Raw genomic sequence first — 12123 nt, 5'->3', positions numbered from 1 at the left:
CCCCTTCTGATTAAGATCAGAACTGGGAGCACTTCTGATAAATGGATCACACGTCCTCTTTGTTTCAGCGCAGCTTCTGTGAAGTAACTGCGAATTCCTCACGGCTCGGGCAGCAGCACTGCACCAGGGAGCGGGGAGCTGCAAAGTGGGACTCCCTTCCTCTGCAAGGGACGAACGTGGTCTTCAGCTCAATACCCACCTAACGTAAAATGAATGAGTGGCACATGGGGCACGGACCTGAATCCACAACCTCCTTTCCCTGCATGACTCAGAGAAATCCAGTCCTTGTGAGGCTCGCTGCAGCCCCTGCCCCCTGCACAGCTGCAGCAGGGAGCAAGGAGAGCACCTTCCCTCGGAGCACACTTCCACCGGGGAGGCGGCCTCACGCACACCACGGCGGCAACACCTTCAGACACAAGGAGGGAACCTTGTGCAGTTCCTGGAAGAAAAGCCCCTCGGGAGCGGTCTTGGGACTTTCTATAAACTTGATCAGAAATGCATGGCTTTTAGCATTCATCCCAGCTTTCCTCTTTTAGCACTGAGATTTTAGATCCACCTCCTGAAGCATGTACTTTACTTCAGGTGCTTAAAAGGAAGGCAAAACTGTGCCTAACTACGTCCTTTATTGGATCTGGCCCTCAAAAAAGCAGAAGGTGTTGGCAAACTCTGCTGCAAACCCATATGGTTGCTTTGTGGCTCCCTCTGCTCTTTAAAGGGGAAGGAAGACATGTTCCCACTCTCATCCAGACAGGCTTTGCTGCCAGGCTCTTATCTTCCAAATTATCACCCCTACAAAGAGGCAAAAAGACCTTTAACAAGCGCTGGCTTGTCCCCTCCGCTGGTTCTCCAGCCAGAGCTTCTCCTTCCGTGCCGGAGCTGCCTTTCCACATCCCTCTGCCTCTCTGAGCACTCTCCTTCTGCTTCTTGCTCAGTCCTCTCCCTCTCCTTAACCGCCTCTCCCCCACCTCTCTCCTCCCTACTACCTCCCCAAAACGTTTTCACACATCTCGGCAATCCCTGCGGGCACCCAGCACGCCCAGCAGGAAGAAGTGTTGCTGGCAATGGACTGAGAGCTGGCCCCGCTCTGGCTCGCAGCCCGGGCACTGCTCAAAGAAGCCGATGTCTCCAGCTCCGCCAGCTGTGGACGCCCTGCGGACACGCAAGCACGCGTGGGCACAACGCAGCCATCCACGCACGCACCTCGTCCTCCTCCGAGCTCTGTGCTCACGTGGCTGAGGAGGGGAACAGCAACGCCCAGGCACAAACCCCGTCTGCTCCCCGAGCTCAAGGCTCGTGGCATGGGCATTTTGCTCCATCCCTCCCTCACCAGTTAACTCCTTTTTCACCCTTGCAGCTCACGTTTCCAATGCCAGCTTAGCGTAAGTCTCAAATCAAAGTCCTTAAGTCTCAAATAATAATAGTAATAATAATAATACCAACAAATCCCTCTCCAAAATAATTTGTGGAAACAAAAGCAATTCCTCGTTACTTCCCCCAACAGCCGCGTAGGACTGATGGGGAGGTGAGGCAGTGCTTTGGCTCCCTGCGGGATGCCTGATGCGAGGCAGAAGGGGAAGAGGTGCTGGGGAAAGGACAGAGGTTCCTGCACGAAGCAGGCGGCCTCACGTCAATGCTCAGACTTGTTCTCCAACAGAAAGGAGACACTGGAGCCCTGGAGCTCGGATCATGCTCTGCTCTGAACCTACACCAGCACAAACCTGCCCACAAGGCTGTGGAGTCACTGAAGAAAAAAGGGAGAGACGCTTGCCTGCAAACACCTTCCCCACATCCCTTGAAGCCTGGATGAAGGTGGAAGAGCTTCAGAAGGCTCCATCTGGCTGGTGAGCGATCTGGCACGGGGCAGAGCCTTGGCTCCTGCTCGAGCCGGCATTTCAACTCAGCAGAAACGTGGGCAAAGGCTCAGGCATCGCCTCCTCCCTGCTCCTACCTGCGCACTGCAGCCGAGCGCGGTGCTGCTGCCTCCCCCAGCTCCTCCATCGGCCCCCGGGAAGGGTTTGGTCCTCAGCTGGCTTCTGTCCCTGAGCTCCCAGGTCAGGAGAGGCTGCGACCTGTCACCGGCCACCGCTGCCTGCTGCGGGCCCCCGTGGCTCATCGGGGCCGAGAACCTTCACCTCTTGCAGGGTCCCTCTCTGATCTCTAGGCATAAAGGGATTAACATGGGAGGAACAAACGGGGAAAAATGCCCCTATCCATACTGGTGGATTTTGTTTTCAGGTCCGTCTTTAAAGTTCCCTTTCAGTTTCCCAGCGTCCATTTTGATTTCCTGTTGTTTTTCATCGTGATGAAGTTGCAATTTGGAACAAGGAAAACAAACCAAACAACCTCCAAGCGGGGCTTTGCTTGGTTTCTTTTTTCACTCAAAGCAGCCGCAATATTTAGAGTTGCTAAAATGAGGAAAAATTGCCTTTTTTTTTTTTTTTCTTCACAGAAAGCCTATTTCAAAGAATCAGCATTTTCTGATGAAAAATGGTTTGAAAAATTTCCCGACCAGCACGATTACTGAGCGCCGTCCTACCGACGCTTCCCTTCCCCGGTGAGGGCACAAGTCCCTTTTGCCCCAAAACACTGCCTGGGGCATCAGCCTGGATCTGTTCTCCCCTCACACCACAGCATCACAGCTTCACAGAGGTTAGAATCATAGATCACCACAACGAACAAGGCCCAAAGAACCTGAAGGGTTTCCAACCAAAAACCAAAGACGGGAAGTCATCGGCGTGCCATCACGATGAGGTCTGCATAACCCAGCGGGGTACCGCCAGAGCACTGAGCTGTGTTACCGTTTCCACTTCTCCCCCACCCCACACACCACTTTCACGCTACACATCACGACCCCCCTGGGGAAGGGGAACAGTGCCCCAAGGCCCAGCAGCAGCAGGGCAGCGCCTCGGTGCTCCCTTCTGCCCGCGGCCTGGCCTCATTCCCCTGGGGTAGGACAGCACCCACACGCCCCTCTCTTCCAGTTCTGGCACGAGCACAGACACGATTGTGCTTCTCGAAACCTGACCTCGGAGACGCGAGGGCCACTCCAGCACCTGGCAGCCAGACAGCAGCACGGCAGAAATATGCCCGAGACGCTTCGAGCTCCAGCTCTCTCGTTTTGGGCCCTGAGCTAACCACGGGAGGCCAGGGCGGCTGACAAGGCGTGCTTCCCGAAGGAGCACCCCATCCCGCTGTCCATTTTCAAGTGTTGCCGTGCTGAAAAGAACAGCATCAAACCCTTGAAACAGCCTTGCTTCCCCGCCTAGGCCCCGGCTGCACGTGACGCAGCTGCTGGCAGAAGACGGAGCCAATCTGCAAAATGAGCATCTCCATGGAGATAAGCTGAGCGCGCCGAGGTCAGAGCGGAGCAGCAGGAGCAGCAGAGGAGTTCTTCAAACTTCATTTCCTTCCACAGCAATCACTTGATGGAGATTTGTTGAACGTGACACCTGGCTGCCTCGCGTTGCCGACTCAAATGAGGAGACAAAAGAGGAAGCTAATTGTTTCCAATGCATTCAAGTTTAATACGGTGCATTTTTAATTAGGGCTCGGAAGGGGAAGGGAATCAATTACCTCTTGCAGAGGCAGACGCCAGTGGCAGGTGATGCCATGCAGGGAAGAGGAATCACGGGGGATGCTGGCGCTCCCCGACCAGGACAGGGTCTGTGCCCCAGGCACTCCTGGTGGCCCCAAGGGAGCTTGTCCCAAAGAGGCATGGGGACATCATCCCGAAGGGCAGAGGCAGGAGAAGACACTGCTGAACCACCCCATTTTGGAGGTGTCCAAGTGCCTGAGCACCTCCATAACCCCTAGGAGCGTCTGCTCTCCAGGACCAGTGGTGGGGAGAGAGGCCCCTGACGGAACACACCGGGAGCATCCTTACCCACCGCTCTGCTAAGACCTGGCCCCTTTGAGACACCCCGTTTCTTATGGAGCAGGATTAGGAAGTCCAAAATCTACTGCTTGACAGGTGCTGGTGCCCTGTTCTGGGGGAGAGGGAAGAAGGGCACCCCCGCAGCTTGGATCCTGACCTCCGGAGACTTCGGTGCTGGGAACACCAACGCAGGGAGCTGGCACGGGAGGGACACCAGAGAGCAACCCAGCAAGGCCAGCGAGCCGACTGAAGCAGCAAAGCCCCATCGTGTGCTGCTGACACACAACCACACCCAGCAAGAAGCTGGCATTGCTACAGACCTGTGTTCAGACCGCTCTGCAGGCCGAAGCTCAGGTCTCCACGGAGCTCAGTTTCACGCCTTTAATGAGAATTGTGTTTCCTACAGGAAGAAGCCAAACCCCTTCAGTCCAGAGTAATGCACTGCAACAGCAGACAGCTCTCAGGATCCTGCATTCTCCGTACGCTGCATTCAAGGTTTGCCAGGCAAAAAATCACAGTCTTTTTCAGGTCTTGCAACAGGACATGTTGGGATACACTGAATTTATTCCCTTTGGTTATTAGTGGCTTCAGGACTACTGCGGAAGTCTACAGCACAGAGATTTCTCTGCAAAGCCACTAAAAAGATCAGCAGCAGCACCCAGGAGACCCTACAGAATCTGAAACCTCCGCATGGCGCTGGCAGAAGGAGCAGAGGACTAAGAGGAGGCTGGTGGCCCGGCAGCGATCTGGGATACTGGCTGCTATCTCAAAAAATACGGATACCTCTTTCCAGACAACTGAAAGCAGTCGGTGTTTGACAAGCTCAGCACGTGGCTGATGCAAGTCCTGGCTCAGCTGTAACACAAGACAAGGCCTCCAAGCCGTACAGCGGCATGCTTCAGCAAGCCTGAGGATACAAATTAGCTCCTAAAAATAATGCAGAATGTTTTGATCGTGAGGCTGGAGCAAACTTAGTGCGAGGCATCGTGAAGCCAGGAAGAGTGAAACGCAAACAGTAGCCATTAAAATGAAATGGTGCGCACAGAGTGCTACAGAAATAAATCCACTGGTGGAAATCACCTTACACGTGTACGACTGAGAGCAGGGCTGTATTGCCTGGAGGAATGCATTTTTCCACTTGGCCTTTTTCTCTCTCTGTCTGTCCTACTTCTTCCCATTTTCTCAATGAATCTCTGGAAGATGCTGCTTATGGACAAAACGGAGCGTGCTTCATGAAAGATTTATTAATCGGAACTGCCAAATTCATAATTACTTTCTGGGCACTGAAATTGTTTGGCCTTATCAAATAAATGAGAATAACCACTGATTATTGTTTTTGGAGAAGGTAGTAGCTGGTAATAAGGAAGAAACATGCGCGTATGAGAAAGGGAAAGATAATATAAATGGACATAGATGTGTTCGTAGAGTTGTCTGAGTGGTCAAATGACTCATCTGTCCTAAAAAGAAACACAATTTCCATATTACGAGGCACTGAACCAAGACACCAAGTGCTTTCACTCTAACAGATAGATGGACTTCATTTTTTTCCCCGATCCTCTTCTGTCCCTGCACAGGTTTATGGTTCAGAAGCAGTCGGCTTTTCCCTTTGTTGTTTGAAGTTTAAATGCGAGAACCTTTATTCCATGGAAATTAGTGACATCGAATGCCAGCAAACTTGAAAAAAAAACCTTTAACTTGTGAAGTTCTTCCTCCCCTAGCCATAGACTTGGTGCCACATCTGATGCATAGTTGCAACCCTACAGCAAGTTTTTTCCACGAGTGTTTAGAGGCTTATTACACTGCTAAGTCCAAGTTCTCAAACACACCAGCTTCCCCTTAGACAACTGTCACCACATGCAGGTGCTTTTATACATACAAAAACCTAGGAAAACTTGGCAACAGGCACAGGACACCCAGCCTGGAGCAAAAAAAGCATCACAGCCTCCAAAATAAAATGAAGCTGCTTGCGCCCACCTGCTTTTAAAGCACGGAAAACCACAGCTGTCTCTATGGATGTGATTTCAGGTGCTCCAGGAAATTTTTCCTGGACTTGCCCGAAGCGGCACCGTGGTTCCAAGGCACTGCTGGCTCCCCGTGGTCCTGCCGGAGCCCTGCTGCTCTCGAGCAAGGGTGGGAGCAGCGTCAAACTCTCCCCCAGGCTGCCGTCTCAGGGACTCTTCTCTTGCCCTCTTCCCAGGTTTTACAGATTTTCTCCTCCTCTCCTCCCATAATGATTTATGGGGGGAAAAAGTATAATTCTGAAATGAATAATTGATATTCTTTCAAAGCTATCTCCTTTACTCTACTTGTTCTCTTAATTTACTTGGTTTATACCAACTGATGACAGAAGCCTATTGTTTTGCTGAAACATTAACTTCGCAAAGTCATTCCGCTCCCATCTGCAGCACTAAAATTAATGATTCCCTCTGCAACATCTGTTTAATTAACTATCGGCACCATAGAAGAGGCATCCAAATACCCCAGCGACTAAATCAGCCTCAAATTAGGGAAATACGATGTTAAATTGTATCAGAGAGAAGCAGAGATTATCCTTTTGAGCACTGACATTCATTAGCTACCAGCCACCCCATGTATCTTCATAATGAAAAAGTGTCAGCAGCGCCTCGCCGTAAAGTTTTCATTTAAGGGCTGCTGCTCCTTTAGCCACAGCGCCTGGGAAGAGGAGGGGTGGAGGGACCTGAGCAAGCTTCAGCCCCTGCTCCAGCATCCTGCTGCTGGCAAGAGAGGTTGCAAGGAGAGCAGAGCTCACTGCAAGAGCTGCTGTGAGGCACGAGGGTATGGCTGGGGACGCCTCCGCAGGCACCAGGCTCTCGGCCACCCTCTAAGAGAGGGATGGGTGACAGCAGCTTGAGGAGGGGAGGGAAAGAGGTCTGGGTCCCCTGTGATGTCTCCGCAGCAGCTGGGAGCGGTCAAAGGCTCCTTACAACTCCGCTGCCAAGGTACCCACCCGTCCAGTGGTGCACGGGCAATGCACAAGACAAGGGGCTGACTTAAGAGGGTTTGGGGTTGTTTTTTATTTTTAACTCCCCCCACACACACACTTTGATCTCCCCTTTTATGTTGCCAAGGCAACAAATGCAGCGTGAAATTGCAAGTTTGCAAAATGCACCAAGTCAGCAGGCAGCCTAAAAGCAGGGCGAAGGAGAAGGAGAAGCAGGGGAGCGAGGCGGGGAGGGGAACAGGGCAGGAGCATGCGGGGGGCATCGGTAAAACGAAGGCATTGCAGCCTGGGCTCCCACTGCTTAGCTGTACTTACCGGTACACGGCCCTGTCCAGGCAGCCTGCTGCTATCCAGAGTTGCTACCTCGTATGAACTTCCTCCAAAAAAGGCACTCTCAGGGGATTTTAGCCACTTCGTAGACGAGGAAAGTGTGAGGTTGTTCGCTTTGAGGAATGAGCCTGAACTCCTGGAAGTACTGAAATAACTCTAAGCTTCTTCTCTAATGCATGAGCTCGGGTCAGGAAAGTGCATCCACCGAGTCCTCCGGGGTGAGATTTTTCAAAAGCATACCAAGCCCGAGGCTCAGTGCCCACAAGGGCCAGACTTTCATCAGAGTTCAGTTCCCACTTAGGCAGCTAATTAATCTTTGCAAACACCTCAAAGTATCTAAACTGCATCTGCAGCTGTAATGCTGCCCTGAAGAAGGGGTATGACTAAACAAGAACTTCACACTTCAGCAATCCCTTTTCCTCTCTCTTTGGAACCGCATCCGCTGGCTTTCTGGCAAACCATTGCTGGCTTAAAGAACCACGGCACGCCTGAAAGCCTGCTCGGAAATCCAGCCCTTACACCTCGTCTTCAAATGCAACACATGCTTCAGCACCAGGAGGAGCTGCATTCAGCCTCCCTCACACCTGCTCGACACGACCGCGGACAATCAGAGACAAGGCGTGGGCACATCGGGCACGTTTATCAACGGGGAATGTCCTTGGGAACACAAAGAGAGTGAATGAGAGAGCTGTTAGACAGCAGTCAGAAATAGCTCCGTTTTCAGGAGGAAGAGAAGGTCAATAAACGTAATTACCTCTCCACCAGGTCTGTATTACCCTCAACTGTCTCCGTGGTTAAGCACTTTTCAGTCCTCTCCCTCCCACCTTTTCCTCGAGATCCCTGCCATGGGTCCCAGCTGTCAGCTACCACTCGTGAATTCGGGTTTTCCAAAGGTTGGTGTCTGCCATTACGCCATTATTATCTCGTTTCCTAGCACAGCTACGCAGCTACAATTAGTCTTGGTTTAAGGACGGCCCAGGTTTGTGTGGCTCCGTGGAAGACGCTCCTCAACGTTCCTCTGAGTGAACTTTCAAAGTCAAACCTCCTCCCAGTTCAGGATAATTTTACCTCATTAACGGCGAGAATCTTTAACACCACTACAAGTAGCTTTGATTTATTTGCTTTAAAACTTTAGGACAGGATAATACACTCGGTTAACAAAACCCCTGCCTTGCTGAGAAGCGCCTCCGCGGCTCCAGCGGTAGGAAGACGGCGTCGTCCCAGGCTGCAGGTCCCTCCAGCCGTGACATCCGTGCGCTCGAGCACACGAGGCAGCGCAGCCGGCAGTTGCTTCCCCAGTTATTGGCAGAACTCTACTGACAGAGCATGTAGAGAAATGTACCAAACCCCATTTAAAAGTGTGACACGAAATTCAAAAGCAGCCAGGGGAATTACAACACTCTGTAGCAGGGTAAGATGCTAAAGGAGCATGAAACACATGCCATGCTTAATGTGATTTTTTTTTAAGACTGCTTCCTTTTCGAGCTTTCCAAGGAATACATCGTGCTGTCAGAGCACAGCCTCAGCCACGAGCAGCCACGGCAGTGGGGGTGATGTGGCTGCAGAGCCGGGGACGGCACGGTTTGTGCTTCTGCCTAGATAAGGGAGTCCTGTGAACTCAGCAGAGCACACTGAAACCACTCAACAGGCAGAAAAACGAAGAAGGGAAGTGGCATTGTAGGGGCTCCAGCCCTGGGTGTTACTGATAGAGTAAGGAGAAGGAAGATAAGGAGCCTGGAGGCTTATGATGGCCCCTGAGCAGCCGGCAGTGGGAACTGAGGTACCAACCTTCACGTGGCAAAGTGGCACGTGGCTCTGAAGTCCCGTAGGTGGGGAACCGGGGATTGCTTGAGCTCCACACAGAGAAGCCAGGCGGGACTGGGCTGCTTGTATGAGGACAAGGAAGCCACTGCCACGTTGTGCTTATGATCCTAAAGAGATGAGGGGAAAGGCGGCCCTGAACCGTGTAGCAGATCAGAGCAGCGAACTGATTCCCGAGACACCCGGTCCTTAGCCCATTACAACAAAAAATACTGCACTAAGAGGAGCAGCGATGACTCTGCCTTTGCTGTTATCCTCAAGGTTTGGATTTATGTATTTATTTATTTATCAAACACTGAGCTATGACAAACAGAATGAGAAACACAGAGTACGCAAGAAGGCTCATAAAATCCCTTTCATATCTCTAATCAATCATGACTAGTGTATCTCCCATACATTTTTCCAGTTTAAAACAGAATAAAGACGTCCCCTCACATACTAATCTTTCTCCAGGCAGCTCTGCTCCTCACATCAGCACAATGACCCAAGCGGGACGGCTGCATTACCAGATAGGATCTCGTCTTTAATGGAGCTCAGCAACTGGGATTAGCTACCTGCAATGCCGTTTGGGCTGCCAGGCACTACACGGAACTGCTAACACATTACAAGTTACAGGCATCAATTCTTTCTAAGTGAAAAGGCATTTCAAATTCAAAACACTTCAAGCCTAATAACAGGAAATTATCTTGATGGATCCCCTTCAACATGTAAAAAAAAATAAAGAGATGAGGAGAAAGGGGCAGGCGTCCGATCAAAACAAAATCGTATCAACTCTGTTTTCTTTTTCTAGTTCACAGCAAAGCAGAAACGTGGATCTGGATGTCAGGGAGGGAGAGCTGTGGAAATACAAGCCTGGCTGAGAAAGAAAGTTTGCAAACTGTGCTGTAACAGGAGAAAGCAAAAGTCTACCTGCCATAAACCAGAAGCAGTAGTGTAACCCAGGCGGGACTTCTCCCTTAAGAAGTCTGTTGGAAATGTCCCATGCAGCTCCTTTCCCTGGAATCTTATAAACAAGCAGATGACAAAATTGAGAGAGAATGAGAGAATTAATGCATAACACCACAAAGAAAGCTGAGCCAGGAGTCAGGGATTTTTTTTTTACTTAGCTTTCATTTTTTGAGGATGCCCAGTCTGGACATCCTTAATGAAACCTGCTTTTTTTCAGATCAGAAGACACTCGGTGCTTCCTGAAAAGCAGGTCCGTTTTAAAAGCATCTTTGTTACAGCTGGGCCTCCAAAAGCACGCACAATGTCTGAAAACACTGCCCCTTTAGTCCTTGGCAGAGATCCAGGGCACCCTGTTGATAGCTAGAAAACACGGCAGGCCTGGGAGGTGAGGAGGAAGGGTCAGAGTCCGAGTGATGAACGCTGACAAGCTGAGTCATTGATGAGTTGCATGCTATCATCTATCATTTTTAAACCTACCCTGTCTGAAAGCTTTCGGTGGTGTCAAGCTGAGTCATTTCTGCCCATGAAAGAAAGGGCGAGGGAGGGGGACCTTCTCGCATCTCTCGGTGCTGTGGCCGGGCACTAATCCTGCTGCTGGGCCGTTTGCACCACATCTGTTTGTCCCTCTCTTTCCTGGCATGGGAATTGGCCGAGCCACCATCTGACATCCCCGAAAGAACACGGCTTCCCTGAGCTGGCCAAAGAGTCCCTTAAGGAAACAAAGAGACTGAAAACAAATGGAAAGCAAGGAAGGCAAAGCGAAAGGCAGATTTTCCTTTTAGCACATCTTCGGAAGAGGAGGGGAGAGGAGTCCCTCATGGCCAGGAACCTGCACTGCTGTTGGATTACCAGCTCAAGTCAGAGGCCCAGGGGAAAGACAGCTCTTCACCACCTGTCAGGAGGGATTGCAAACACAACAAAGCAGCTTGTAGGAAAACAGCGCAGGACAGTCATTGGAGGCTGCCTCATTAGTCAGACAGCATTTGCACACGCTGATGGCTGAAGGCAAAATATGACCTTAAGTTACGTTATCACACAAACACAATGCCTTTCTTTGCGAGGAGAGAACAAGAGAGAGCGCATGTACTGCGTGAGATGTGAGCGACGGGGCTTTGATGGCGACAAGATGTTACGAGGCAGTGAGGGTGCCTGTCCTTGGTTCTCTTTTGCTGGGCTGGCAGCTCTGACCTGGGACTGCTCCCGCTGCTGGCTGAAGGCACCCTGCAACAAACGCGCTCTGCTCCAAAGGGCTTTCACCCCGAATATCTGATGGCTCCCACTGGCTGAATGCTAGCAACAGACAAGACAGTCCGAGGCAGCAGCGTGACATTCAAGTTGCTGGGAACGCGATTCTTCCCCCAAAAAGTCGAAGCAGAAAGGAGCACTGTCAGAGAACGCAGGGAGGGGAGTGTTTTGCCAAGTGCTAGGCATCCAGTCAGCTCGAGCTGCGAGAGCTCTGAAAGCACCAGCCCCGTCCTCGTGGAAGGTGACGCTTGTCTTCACGCAGAGCGTGAGCCCTGCATACTGTTTTATTCAAGAAAGGGAGTGTGACTCGGGGGCTGTGAAAGGCTGTGCGATGGCAAGCCGCAGGAAGATCAAGTGCAGCTCCGGGCTGTCTTTTTCCTGGTTTTCACACCCCGCTTGGGTGGGCTTGGGCTTCTTCCAGCACCCAGAAAGAAACGAAAATACTAAGCTTGCCTCTCAGCTGCCCCGAGACTTGTTTTCTTTTTGACTGAGGAAAACTATGACACGTTTTCTATTTAAGATTAGACCTAGAGTAAGGTTTTTACACTCAGGTCGCTAGATAGATCGACTCACAGTCTCGGATCTGCAGAGCTGCATTTCGGTGCTCCAGGGGCTGCAGATGTGAAGTCCTCCAACGTCCACACATCCCCTCCGTTTTCCCACTGAAGACTAAATGCATCTGATGCAAAGAAGAGCGTAAATGAGGCTATAAATACATAGCAGTGAATAGCAAAGTGCTAAGGAGGGCTTTGCAAAGACTTCTTTAGAGTTTTTTCGTCAGCGCGTCTCTCGTTCCGGGCCTTGATGTCCTTTACATTGATTTTTTAAGCTTGGAGCATAGGAAGAAAGGGTTTTAATGGGAACTGCTGGCCTCCTGCTTCTGGGAAGACAGAATCACAGAACGGTTCGGGTTGGAAGGGAACTCATGGGGCCCCAACCCCCA

General features: G+C 51.2%; 2 long non-coding RNA genes across 5 annotated transcripts in view; both read right to left on the bottom strand.

Moving 5' to 3' along the window:
• Positions 1–12123, bottom strand: part of LOC118175572 — a 237581-nt gene that overhangs the window by 188838 nt on the left and 36620 nt on the right. The window lies entirely within an intron of this gene.
• On the bottom strand, positions 5573–8834 carry LOC118175573. The gene is made up of 2 exons (XR_004755024.1): positions 6699–8834; positions 5573–6606 (listed from the first exon to the last, which is right to left on the bottom strand). It is a non-coding gene; the product is annotated as an uncharacterized LOC118175573 (long non-coding RNA).

This window comes from Oxyura jamaicensis, chromosome 17 (assembly GCF_011077185.1).
Source record: "Oxyura jamaicensis isolate SHBP4307 breed ruddy duck chromosome 17, BPBGC_Ojam_1.0, whole genome shotgun sequence".
Taxonomy (NCBI): Eukaryota; Metazoa; Chordata; class Aves; order Anseriformes; family Anatidae; genus Oxyura; species Oxyura jamaicensis.
Note: the sequence above shows the minus strand (reverse complement) of the source record. Positions and strands in the feature narration are given on the sequence as shown.